Source organism: Oncorhynchus nerka, linkage group LG26 (genome assembly GCF_034236695.1).
Source record: "Oncorhynchus nerka isolate Pitt River linkage group LG26, Oner_Uvic_2.0, whole genome shotgun sequence".
Lineage (NCBI taxonomy): Eukaryota > Metazoa > Chordata > Actinopteri > Salmoniformes > Salmonidae > Oncorhynchus > Oncorhynchus nerka.
The window spans coordinates 56,377,475-56,391,967 of record NC_088421.1 but is presented as its reverse complement, the minus strand read 5'-3'; the positions used below and the strand labels follow the sequence as shown (position 1 = coordinate 56,391,967).

The window sequence follows — 14,493 nt, the reverse complement described above, 5'->3', positions numbered from 1 at the left end:
ACACAATCAATCTATTCATTTACCAGGAATCCAACAAACGTTACGCTGTAGCCGTGTTTGCTGAGTGAAAGGGCATGGTACTGCATGCGAGGGCTGCGTCCGATATCCCCCAGAACCAGCACACATACACGCCGCTCCGTCAACGCGTCTCTTCTCCGTAACTTCCGCAATAACTGGGACACCAACACGGCAGTAACAGTAACGGAGACCAGTGTCCATAGTGCATTTAAAGTGGTCAGGTAAAACCCTGCCATTAATGCGAAACCTATCAGTGAAATTGTCGCTAGAGTCATAGATGCACCGGCATCCGCCATGTTTGTTGTGACTGATGACGTGTCTCAGTGTGACGTGACGGGGGAGGAGGGGTTCAACTGGGATTTAAAGGTACCGTGCACCTACCGTGTAATCATTAGACCAAACATTTGTTCAACTAAAACGACAGTCTCTAATGCACAAAATCAGGTATCCCCTCCCCTCTCCGTTTACGTTCCGTTTGCTTCAATTTAAGAAATGTTTTCCCATATAATTGTATTTTACATTTCGGGACTCGTGCCGCGTTCAAAACAACTGTGAATCTCCGACTTCCGACTTCAGTGCGTTCCTGACAACTTGGAACTCGTAAAAAACGAGCTCTGACTGGTAAAATTATATAGTTAAATGCCAAGAGGAACCATGTGTACATATTGAAGTTTCCCAAGAGGGTTGTACATGGAACCCAAAATGGGGACAGTCGAAGAACCTGTTTGAATACCTTTTTCTAAAAGTGTAGCCGAACAGTGATGATTAATTACTGTAACTACAGAGATTCTATTAAACTACAGGTACTATAGAGATTCTATTAAACTACAGGTACTATGTAACTATATGACTGTAACTATAGAGACTCTATTAAACTACAGGTACTATAGAGATTCTATTAAACTACAGGTACTATAGAGATTCTATTAAACTACAGGTACTATGTAACTATATGACTGTAACCATAGAGACTCTATTAAACTACAGGTACTATAGAGATTCTATTAAACTACAGGTACTATAGAGATTCTATTAAACTACAGGTACTATAGAGATTCTATTAAACTACAGGTACTATAGAGATTCTATTAAACTACAGGTACTATGTAACTATATGACTGTAACTATAGAGATTCTATTAAACTACAGGTACTATGTAACTATATGACTGTAACTATAGAGACTCTATTAAACTACTGGTACTATAGAGATTCTATTAAACTACAGGTACTATAGAGATTCTATTAAACTACAGGTACTATGTAACTATATGACTGTAACTATAGAGACTCTATTAAACTACAGGTACTATGTAACTATATGACTGTAACTATAGAGACTCTATTAAACTACAGGTACTATAGAGATTATATTAAACTACAGGTACTACAGAGATTCTATTAAACTACAGGTACTATAGAGATTATATTAAACTACAGGTACTATGTAACTATATGACTGTAACTATAGATATTATATTAAACTACAGGTACTATAGAGATTCTATTAAACTACAGGTACTACAGAGATTCTATTAAACTACAGGTACTATGTAACTATATGACTGTAACTATAGAGACTCTATTAAACTACAGGTACTATGTAACTATATGACTGTAACTACAGAGACTCTATTAAACTACAGGTACTATATAGACTCTATTAAACTACAGGTACTATAGAGATTCTATTAAACTACAGGTACTATAGAGATTCTATTAAACTACAGGTACTATAGAGACTCTATTAAACTACAGGTACTATAGAGATTCTATTAAACTACAGGTACTATGTAACTATATGACTGTAACCATAGAGACTCTATTAAACTACAGGTACTATGTAACTATATGACTGTAACTACAGAGACTATATTAAACTACTGGTACTATAGAGATTCTATTAAACTACAGGTACTATAGAGACTCTATTAAACTACAGGTACTATGTAACTATATGACTGTAACCATAGAGACTCTATTAAACTACAGGTACTATGTAACTATATGACTGTAACTACAGAGACTCTATTAAACTACAGGTACTATATAGACTCTATTAAACTACAGGTACTATAGAGATTCTATTAAACTACAGGTACTATAGAGATTCTATTAAACTACAGGTACTATAGAGACTCTATTAAACTACAGGTACTATAGAGATTCTATTAAACTACAGGTACTATGTAACTATATGACTGTAACCATAGAGACTCTATTAAACTACAGGTACTATGTAACTATATGACTGTAACTACAGAGACTATATTAAACTACTGGTACTATAGAGATTCTATTAAACTACAGGTACTATAGAGACTCTATTAAACTACAGGTACTATGTAACTATATGACTGTAACCATAGAGACTCTATTAAACTACAGGTACTATGTAACTATATGACTGTAACTACAGAGACTATATTAAACTACTGGTACTATAGAGATTCTATTAAACTACAGGTACTATAGAGATTATATTAAACTACAGGTACTATAGAGATTCTATTAAACTACAGGTACTATAGAGACTCTATTAAACTACAGGTACTATAGAGACTCTATTAAACTACAGGTACTATAGAGACTATATTAAACTATAGGTACTATAGAGACTCTATTAAACTACAGGTACTACAGAGACTATATTAAACTACAGGTACTATAGAGACTCTATTAAACTACAGGTACTATAGAGACTCTATTAAACTATAGGTACTATGTAACTATATGACTGTAACTACATGTAGCCATAAACCACAGACATGATCTATTCATTTCCCTTATCTGGTTTTCGGTGTAGGCAAGGCTATACATTGGACAAAATAACTTTATTGGTTTACACTATGAATGCCTGCACCCCTCATCTCTGTCATCAAATGTATGACATTAATATAATTAAACACGTCTGATGAGTGTCTACCAAAAGACACCCTCTCACTCTCCACCCCCCCCTCTTACACTTTCTGTACCCCTCAATAATAACTTTATATTTTCCAATTCCACACAGGCAGATCAGAATGTGCTCTGGCTACTCCAGGAAGTTAAAAAGCATTGAATCAAATTCCTTGAAGAAACCATTTCGATATGGACGAAATGCAACTAGCACACATTGCATTAACCTAATTTAATAAAACTGAATTCCCAGCTTCTCAATCGATCGAGCCACGTGACAGCTCGTTTTCGCCAAACAAGCACATCACCCTTGCAAATCACTGTTGCAAATCAGGTATATGCGCTGCGTCAACTGTTTGGGGTTTAGCCTAGAGGCGGCTATTGCTAGACTTTTAGTAGCCTATATCAGAACATGGCTAGGTTTGTAGTAGAGGTGTTTTTGTCCTTGTTTCTCCGCCACCAATGCGGCGCAGGAGGAGGTCATTGATGTGATTCTAGCCAGCCTCGCCAAAGCGCATCGTTCCTGGAGCAAGAGCACCGTAACATCAACCTAGACGGAGTGGTCGGGTACATCATCCTGCAGGGTGAGTAGTATACTAGCGTCATTATTATCACTGCTGTTAGTATCATTCTATATGGAGTGGGGGAAATAACAGAAAGGTCTGCACACTGTAGCATACACTGTATCTGATACAGTGTATCATATATCCTCCTAATTACCACCTTTAATGAGGACGTTTCGATCCACAAGGATCTTCGTCAGGTCCAACGGAATACAAGTGCGCACATAGACTACCCAAATATGCGAGTAAATATACTGTATGTCGAGGAAACGTGGATTCTTTTGATACATGTCTGGACATTAAATTGTAGTCTATTTATGTGGTTGTTTTGTTAGACTATTGCTGGCTCAGCAAGTCAGCATGCACCAAATGCTTCCGTTCCCGCTATTGCGGTGTCCCGCATAACACCGTACAGTTCTTCAGGCTGTCTGATTGGCCGTGGCATCAGTGTCATGTTGATTTGAAAGAAAACAGCAGAATATGTGATTATTTTTGTCGATATGACATACAAACCTTCATGGTTGATCAGTTTGTTATTGTGTTCTTGTGGGTGTGTCAACATTGTAGATAGGAGAGCCAAAGATTACTTCAGTCACTTAATAATTACAGATGTCTTTTGAAAACATCTCTTTCCATGTCCTTGTTCTCGGGCCCCAGCGGAGTTGAAGGAAGCAGTGAGAACGTGGCCCCACACTGACCCTCTGAGCTGGTCTCAGCGCACCGCTACGGCAACCCTGGTCAGGAGGCTGACCAGAGCCTGGCTAAGGCTGTCACCGAGCTGGAGAAGACTGACCCCAAATACTACAGAGGTATATACTACTACACCTCAGTCTCTCATGTCTCTCTCTCTGTTTCATCATCTCATCCCCCTCTCTCTCATCACTGTCTCTCGCTTCTTTCTCTCATCCCTCTCATCTCTCTCTCTCTCTCATCACTTTCATCTCTCTCTCTCTCTCTCTCATCCCTCTCATCACTTTCATCTCTCTCATCACTCTCATCCCTCTCTCTCTCTTTCTCTCATCCCTCTCATCACTTTCATCTCTCTCTCTGTCTCTCTCTCATCCTCTCATCACTCTCATCCCTCTCGCTCTTTTCTCATCCCTCTCATCACTTTCATCTCTCTCTCTCTCTCACTTCTCATCTCGCTCTCTCTCTCTCTCTCTCTCTCTCATCCCTCTCATCACTTTCTTCATCTCTCATCACTCTCTCATCCCTCTCTCTTTCTCTCATCCTCTCATCACTTTCATCACTTTCATCTCTCTCTCTCTCTCATCCCTCTCATCACTTTCATCTCTCTCTCTCTCTCTCTCTCTCTCTCTCTCCTGTAGAGTTTGAGCCTCTGTTGAGCTGGACCTTCTGGTCAGTACCTCACAGTGGAGCTCCACAGATCCTCCCTGGCCTACTCCTCCGGCCGAACCATGGAGTGTTACATGAGACGAGAGCTACAAGTGTATGACCCTGCTCGGGAACATGGTAAACACACGCAAGCACGCACACACATACACGCACACACACACGCACACACACACCGTGCTTATTGAGCGGCACAAGGTGATGCCTCACTAAATCTCATGTATTTCAGTGTGTCAGTAGGAGGCATTAGAAACCAGAAGGCCTACAGCCTTGGCCAGGTTGCTAATACATTTTCTGCCTGTATATGTGTGTACGTGCTTGTGTCTGTGCGTGTGTAATGTGCATGTATATGTGATGGTTTGTCAGGAAGAACAACGGGACTCCTTGCATCGTGACCAAGTCATGTCGTGACACAATGACGAGGTTTGGATGTCCCAACTACTCCCTCTCTCACCAGCTGCTCTACTTCATGCTGGGAGCCAATGTGAGAAACACACACACACACACACACACACACACACACACACACACACACCTAACTTCTTCTATTCCCCAATTACCCTCCTCCCTATCGCTCCCCTCTCCCATCTCTCCCTTCCTAACCCCCTCCTCCCTCCTCCCACTCTCGTCCTCCCTCCCTCCTCCCACTCTCTTCCTCCCTCCCTCCCTGCCTCCCTCTCTCTCTCCCTCCTCCCTCTCTCCCTCCCCCTAACCCCCTCCCTCCTTACCCCCTCCCTCCCTCTCTTCCTCCCTCCCTAACCCCTCTCTCTCTCCCTCCCTAACCCCTCTCTCTCTCCCTCCCTCCCTCTCTCCCTCCCCTAACCCCTCCCTCCTAACCCCCTCCCTGCCTCCTCTCTCCCTCCCTAACCCCCTCTCTCCCCCCCAACCCCTCTCTCTCTCCCTCCTAACCCCCTCTCTCTCTCCCTCCCTCTCTCCCTCCCTAACCCCTCTCTCCCTCCTCTCTCCCTCCCTAACCTCTCTCTCTCCCTCCCTCCCTCTCTCCCTCCCTAACCCTCCCCTCCTAACCCCCTCCCCTGCCTCCTCCCCATCCCCTCTCTCCCTCTCTCTCTCTCCCTCCCTAACCCCCCTCTCTCTCCCTCCCTCTCTCCCTCCCTAACCCCCTCTCTCTCTCCCTCCCCTCTCCCTCCCTAACCCTCTCTCTCTCTCCCTCCCTCTCCCCTCCCTCCCTAACCCCCTCCCTCCTCTTCCTCCCTCCCCAACCCCCTCCTCTCTCCCTCCCTAACCCCTCCTCTCTCCCTCCCTAACCCCCTCCTCCCTCCCCCTCCCTCCCTAACCCCTCCCTGCCTCCTCTCTCCCTCCCCAACCCCCTCTCTCCCTCCCTCTCTCCCTCCTAACCCCTTCTCTCTTCTCTCCCTCCTAACCCCCTCTCTCCCCCTCCCTAACCCCCTCTCTCTCTCCTCTCTCTCCTCCCTAACCCCTCTCTCTCTCCTCCCTCTCTCCCCCCTCCCCCCTTTCTCTCTCCTCACTCCCTCTCTCCCTCCCTAACCCTCCTCTCTCTCCCTCCCCTCTCCTCCCTCCCAACCCCCCTCTCTCTTCCCTCCCCTCTCCCTCCCTCCTAACCCCCTCCTCTCTTCCTCCCTCCCCTAACCCCTCCCTCTTCCCTCCCTAACCCCCCCTCTCTCCCTCTCCCTCCCTCCCTCCCCCCTCCTCCCTCCCCCCTCCCTCCTAACCCCCTCCCTGCCTCCCTCTCTCCCTCCCTAACCCCCTCTCTCCCTCCCTCTCTCCCTCCCTAACCCCCTCTCTCTCTCCCTCCCTAACCCTCCTCTCTCCCTCCCTCTCCCTCCTAACCCCCTCTCTCTCTCCCTCTCTCTACCTCCCTAAACCCACTCTCTCTCTCCCTCCCTCTCTCCCTCCCTAACCCCCTCTCTCTCCCTCCCTCTCTCTCCCTCCCTAACCCCTCCCTCTCTTCCTCCCTCCTTAACCCCCTCCCTCTCTCCCTCCCCTAACCCCCCTCTCTCTCTCCCTCCCTAACCCCCTCCTCCCTCCCCTCCCTCCTAACCCCCTCCCTGCCTCCCTCTCTCCCTCCCTAACCCCCTCTCTCCCTCCTCTCTCCCTCCCTAACCCCCTCTCTCTCCCTCCCTAACCCCTCTCTCTCCCTCCCTCTCCCTCCCTAACCCCTCTCTCTCTCCCTCCCTAACCCCCTCCTCCTCCCTCTCTCCCTCCCTCTCTCCCTCCCCTCCCTCCCCCTCCCTCCTCCCTCCTCCAGAGAGGTTGCTCCAACATGTTGAAGGGGGACATGCGTCGTCGCGTGTTAACCTAACAGAGACAGTACCAGGGACATTCTGCTGCAACATGCTGAAGGGAAACATGGACATCATACAGAATAACTTCACCGGGGGAGACCCAGGACATCTTCATCGAAACAGTCAGTCTCAAATTACACACTATTCCCTATATAGTGCACTACTTTCGACCAGAGCCCAATGGGACCTTATTTCCTATATAGTGCACTACATTAGAGCAGAGATCTATGGCACCCAATTCCCTATATAGTGCACTACTTTAGACCAGAACCCAATGGCACCCTATTCCCTATATAGTGCACTACATTAGAGCAGAGATCTATGGCACCCAATTCCTATATAGTGCACTACTTTAGACCAGAACCCAATGGCACCCTATTCCCTATTCCTACATTAGAGCAGAGATCTATGGCACCCAATTCCCTATATAGTGCACTACTTTAGACCAGAACCCAATGGCACCCTATTCCCTATATAGTGCACTACATTAGAGCAGAGATCTATGGCACCCAATTCCTATATAGTGCACTACTTTAGACCAGAACCCAATGGCACCCTATTCCCTATATAGTGCAGAGATCTACCCAATTCCCTATATAGTGCACTACTTTAGACCAGAACCCAAGATTCCCTATAGTGCACTACATTAGAGCAGAGATCTATGGCACCCAATTCCCTATATAGTGCACTACTTTAGACCAGAACCCAATGGCACCCTATTCCTATATAGTGCACTACATTAGAGCAGAGATCTATGGCACCCAATTCCCTATATAGTGCACTACTTTAGACCAGAACCCAATGGCACCCTATTCCCTATATAGTGCACTACATTAGAGCAGAGATCTATGGCACCCAATTCCCTATACAGTGCACTACTTTAGGCCAGAACCCAATGGCACCCTATTCCTATATAGTGCACTACATTAGAGCAGAGATCTATGGCACCCAATTCCCTATACAGTGCACTACTTTAGACCAGAACCCAATGGCACCCTATTCCCTATATAGTGCACTACATTAGAGCAGAGATCTATGGCACCCAATTCCCTATACAGTGCACTACTTTAGACCAGAACCCAATGGCACCCTATTCCCTATATAGTGCACTACATTAGAGCAGAGATCTATGGCACCCTATTCCCTATATAGTGCACTACTTTAGACCAGAACCCAATGGCACCCTATTCCCTATATAGTGCACTACATTAGAGCAGGGCCTATCTGTGTACTCCAAGTAGACTAGAGTGTCTATGAAGCAGTATGACAGTCAGTGTTTAGAGGAACTGAACATGTAAAACCTTTATAAGTTGTCGTTTGTTTAAAACGAGACCATGATTTGACTTTCTATAACTTCCTCCCTCTCCACAGTACTGCTGTGTGGATTGGCTGGTTTCTCTGACTTTCTCAAAGTTGATTGGCTGCAGCACATTCTGAGGCTGCAGGATCTGGAAGTGGGATGTTTTACACAGCCCCACAGAAGAGTGAAGAGGAGAGAGAGAATGTTGAAGGGTGTGTGTCAAGAATATCTCTGGTGTTAATCATGGCCAAAATGCACACATACAGACACACACAGAGAGAACCAGCAAGCACCGATACACACACACACACACACTCAGAAAACAGAACCCAGCTTCAATAATGTTTTACTGTTCCATCTCCCTCAGATGGTTGTTCCAGTCACATAACAGGCGTGTCAGTGAGCGCTCTGGAGGATACCTCAACTACTACCTGACAGAGCAGGACATCACCAAGAGACCACTCACCTGAATGTCAACCACCCTTCACCTGGCTGTGTGACCCTTCACCTGGCTGTGTGACCCTTCACCTGGCTGTGTGACCCTTCACCTGGCTGTGTGACCCTTCACCTGAATGTGTGACCCTTCACCTGGATGTGTGACCCTTCACCTGGATGTGCCCCTTCACCAGGATGTGTGACCCTTCACCTGGCTGTGTGACCCTTCACCTGAATGTGTGACCCTTCACCTGGATGTGAACCACCCTTCACCTGGCTGTGTGACCCTTCACCTGGATGTGTGACCCTTCACCTGGATGTGTGACCCTTCACCTGAATGTGAACCACCCTTCACCTGAATGTCAACCACCCCTCACCTGGATGTGTGACCCTTCACCTGAATGTGTGACCTTCACCTGGCTGTGTGACCTTCACCTGAAATGTGACCTTCACCTGGCTGTGTGACCTTTCACCTGGATGTGTGACCCTTCACCTGGCTGTGTGACCCTTCACCTGGATGTGTGACCCTTCACCTGGATGTGTGACCCTTCACTTTGATGTGTGACCTTCACCTGGATGTGTGACCCTTCACCTGGATGTGTGACCCTTCACAGGATGTGTGACCCTTCACCTGGATGTGTGACCCTTCACCTGGCTGTGTGACCCTTCACCTGAATGTGTGACCTTCACCTGGCTGTGTGACCTTTCACCTGGATGTGTGACCCTTCACCTGGATGTGTGACCCTTCACCTGGATGTGTGACCCTTCACCTGGACATGTGTGACCCTTCACCTGGATGTGTGACCTTCACCTGGATGTGTGACCCTTCACCAGGATGTGTGATCCTTCACCTGAATGTGTGATCCTTCACCTGAATGTGTGACCCTTCACCTGGCTGTGTGACCCTTCACCTGGATGTGTGACCTTCACCTGGCTGTGTGACCTTCACCTGGCTGTGTGACCCTTCACCTGGCTGTGTGACCCTTCACCTGGATGTGAACCTCCCTTCACCTGTACGTGTGACCTTCACCTGGATGTGTGACCTTCACCTGAATGGGTGACCCTTCACCTAAATGTGTGACCCTTCACCTGGCTGTGTGACCCTTCACCTGGATGTGTGACCCAAATAGCACCCAATTCTTTACTTATACCACTACCTCTGACCAGGCAAACCCATAGGGCTCTGTGAAAAGTAGTGCACTATGTAGGGCAGTGTATCCATCCTCTTGGGGACACCCAGTCGTTCTATGGGTTTCATCTATTCCACAGCACCAGGGTGGAAACCACTTAACTAATACTTTAAAGTCATTTTACTTCAGTCGTTTTTGAGGAATCTGTACTTTACTATTTATATTTTGACAACTTTTACTTTTATTTCACTACGTTCCTAAAAGAAAATAAATGCACTTTTTCCTCACAACATTTTTCCTGACACCCAAAAGTACTTGTTACATTTTGAATGCTTAGCAGGAGAGGAAAATTGTCAAATTCGTACTTATCAAAATAACACCTGGTCATCTCTACTGCCTCTGATCTGGCGGACTCACTAAACACAAATGCTTTGTTTTTAAATGATGTCTGAGTGTTGGGAGACCCTGGCTGTCCGTAGTCAAATAACAAACAGAAAATGGTGCCGTCTGGTTTTTAGTATCAGGAATTATAAATGATTTATACATTTTACTTTTGATACTTCAGTATATTTAAAACCAAATACTTTAAGACTTACTCAAGTAGTATTTTACAGGTGACTTTTTTGAGTCATTTTTATCTTTGTTTTACTCAAGTATGATAATTGGCTAGCACACCTGATTCAACTTGTCAACTAAACGTCAAGCCCTTTGACTACACTTCACTAGGTGACCTAGTTCAGGCTACAACAACATTGTGTAAGTCTGATGTAGAAATAGAGCTCTTGGGACACAACACAAGGCTACAACAACATTTGTAAGGTCTGGGGGTCCTGTGGAAGTGGTTTGAGAAGCCCTGATGTGGGAATAGGCTCTTTGGGACACAACACAGGGCTACAACAACATTGTGTAAGGTCTGGAGGGTCAGGAAGTGGTTTGAGAAGCCCTGATGTAGGGAATAGAGCTCTTTGGGACACAACACAAGGCTACAACAACATTGTGTAAGGTCTGGGGTCCCAGGAAGTGGTTTGAGAAGCCCTGATGTAGGGAATAGAGCTCTTTGGGACAACACAGGGCTACAACAACATTGTGTAAGGTCTGAGGGTCCCAGGGAAGTGGTTTGAGAAGCTGATGTAGGGAATAGGGCTCTTTGGGACACAACACAGGGCTACAACAACATTGTGTAAGGTCTGGGGTCCCAGGAAGTGGTTTGAAGCCCTGTGTAGGGGAATAGGGCTCTTTGGGACACAACACAGGGCTACACAGAGCATCGTGTGTCGTTTAGAAGACGTTTGTAGTTCACACAGATTTGATAGTTAATTATGCGTATGATGAAATCCATAACTACACAATGCCATTTATACATGTTCAACTTTAAATGAAAATATGCAATTTACATATATTTTGTATGCCATTTGTTTTGCGATTTATAAATGAAATGCGCTTATTTATTCATTTGTGACCAACACAGCTTTATTCATTTGTAGAGACATTGTATTTAAACAGAATTTGCTCCTATTTTAAGAAATTATAGTATGAATAAATGGAGAGAGTCTAGCAACTAAGAACATTTGAAAAGTGAGGCTCCTGGGCCTTTGTTCATCAGACTGTTGATAGCTAGGGGATAGATAGAGCCCTTTCTATTGGAGCAGACTGTTGGCTAGCTAGGGGATAGATAGGGCCCTTTCTATTGGAGCAGACTGTTGGCTAGCTAGGGGATAGATAGGGCCCTTCTATTGGAGCAGACTGTTGGCTAGCTAGGATAGATAGGCCCTTTCTATTGGAGCAGACTGTTAGCTAGCTAGGGGATAGATAGGGCCCTTTCTATTGGAGCAGACTGTTGGCTAGCTAGGGGATAGATAGGGCCCTTTCTATTGGAGCAGACTGTTGGCTAGCTAGGGGATAGATAGGGCCCTTTCTATTGGAGCAGACTGTTGGCTAGCTAGGGATAGATAGGGCCCTTTCTATTGGAGCAGACTGTTGGCTAGCTAGGGGATAGATAGGGCCTTTCTAGGGGATAGATAGGGCCCTTTCTATTGGAGCAGACTGTTGGCTAGCTAGGGGATAGATAGGGCCCTTTCTATTGGAGCAGACTGTTGGCTAGCTAGGGGATAGATAGGGCCCTTTCTATTGGAGCAGACTGTTGGCTAGCTAGAGATAGATAGGGCCCTTTCTATTGGAGCAGACTGTTGGCTAGCTAGGGGGATAGATAGGGCCCTTTCTATTGGAGCAGACTGTTGGCTAGCTAGGGGATAGATAGGGCCCTTTCTATTGGAGCAGACTGTTGGCTAGCTAGGGGATAGATAGGGCCCTTTCTATTGGAGCAGACTGTTGGCTAGCTAGGAGATAGATAGGGCCCTTACTATTGGGGAGCAGACTGTTGGCTAGCTAGGGGATAGATAGGCCCTTTCTATTGGAGCTGACTGTTGGCTAGCTAGGGGATAGATAGGCCCTTTCTACTTGGAGCGGACTGTTGGCTAGCTAGGAGATAGATAGGGCCCTTTCTATTGGAGCTGACTGTTGGCTAGCTAGGGGGATAGACAGGGCCCTTTCTATTGGAGCAGACTGTTGGCTAGCTAGGAGATAGATACCTTTCTATTGAGCAGACTGTTGGCTAGCTAGGGGATAGATAGGGCCCTTTCTATTGGAGCAGACTGTTGGCTAGCTAGGGGATAGATAGGCCTTTCTATTGGAGCGGACTGTTGGCTAGCTAGGAGATAGATAGAGCCCTTTTCTATTGGAGCAGACTGTTGGCTAGCTAGGGGATAGATAGGGCCCTTTCTATTGAGCAGACTGTTGGATAGCTAGGGACAGATAGGGCCCTTTCTATTGGAGCAGACTGTTGGCTAGCTAGGGGATAGATAGGGCCCCTTTCTATTGGAGCTGACTGTTGGCCAGCTAGGGGATAGATAGGGCCCTTTCTATTGGAGCGGACTGTTGGCTAGCTAGGAGATAGATAGGGCCCTTTCTATTGGAGCAGACTGTTGGCTAGCTAGGGGATGACAGGGCCCTTTTCTATTGGAGCAGACTGTTGGCTAGCTAGAGATAGATAGGCCCTTTCTATTGGAGCAGACTGTTGGCTAGCTAGGGGACAGATAGGCCCTTTCTATTGGAGCAGACTGTTGGCTAGCTAGGGGATAGATAGGGCCTTTCTGGAGCGGACTGTTGGCTAGCTAGGAGATAGATATAGGGCCCTTTCTATTGGAGCAGACTGTTGGATAGCTAGGGGATAGATAGGGCCCTTTCTATTGGAGCAGACTGTTGGCTAGCTAGGGGACAGATAGGCCCTTTCTATTGGAGCAGAGATAGATAGGGCCCTTTTCTATTGGAGCAGACTGTTGGCTAGCTACAGAGACAGAATCACAAACCACTCTTATCATGTACATTTTCTTTTATTCTGTAGAAAAACAAATATAATTGAATATAGACTAAATAATGGTGACCATCTTTTTAAACAAAAACGGTAAAAGAGAAGTTACAAAATCACTAAAACGTGAAAGTTTGAGTCCAAAATCCCCCTTCCATTTCTTATATAGTGTACAACTATAAACCAGAGCCCAGAACAAGGCCTTTCTCCTCAGGAAGGTACAGCTGTATAGTGTACTACTTTAGAACTGAGTCCTCAGAACAAGGCCTTTCTCCCTCAGGACGTTACAGCTGTATAGTGTACTACTTTAGACCAGAGCCCAGAACAAGGCCTTTCTCCTCAGGATGTTACAGCTGTATAGTGTACTACTTTAGACCAGAGCCCAGAACAAGGCCTTTCTCCTCAGGACGTTACAGCTGTATAGTGTACTACTTTAGACCAGAGCCCAGAACAAGGCCTTTCTCCTCAGGATGTTACAGCTGTATAGTGTACTACTTTTTAGACCAGAGCCCAGAACAAGGCCTTTCTCCTCAGGAAGTTACAGCTGTATAGTGTACTACTTTAGACCAGGCCCAGAACAAGGCCTTTCTCCTCAGGAAGGTACAGCTGTATAGTGTACTACTTTAGACCAGAGCCCAGAACAAGGCCTTCTCCTCAGGAAGGTACAGCTGTATAGTGTACTACATTAGACCAGAGCCCAGAACAAGGCCTTTCTCCTCAGGAAGGTACAGCTGTATAGTGTACTACTTTAGACCAGAGCCCAGAACAAGGCCTTTCTCCTCAGGAAGGTACAGCTGTATAGTGTACTACATTAGACCAGAGCCCAGAACAAGGCCTTTCTCCTCAGGAAGGTACAGCTGTATAGTGTACTACTTTAGACCAGAGCCCAGAACAAGGCCTTTCTCCTCAGGAAGGCAGCTGTATAGTGTACTACTTTAGACCAGAGCCCAGAACAAGGCCTTTCTCCCTCAGGAAGGTACAGCTGTATAGTGTACTACTTTAGACCAGAGCCCAGAACAAGGACTTTCTCCTCAGGAAGGAGTACAGCTGTATAGTGTACTACTTTAGACCAGAGCCCAGAACAAGGCCTTTCTCCTCAGGATGTTACAGCTGTATAGTGTACTACATTAGACCAGAGCCCAGAACAAGGCCTTTCTCCCTCAGGAAGG

General features: G+C 46.0%; 1 pseudogene; it reads left to right on the top strand.

The window, feature by feature from the left end:
* The first annotated feature begins 3,327 nt into the window (after positions 1 to 3,327).
* LOC135564966 (UPF0764 protein C16orf89 homolog) lies at positions 3,328 to 9,234 on the top strand (annotated as a pseudogene).
* The last annotated feature ends 5,259 nt before the right edge of the window (positions 9,235 to 14,493 follow it).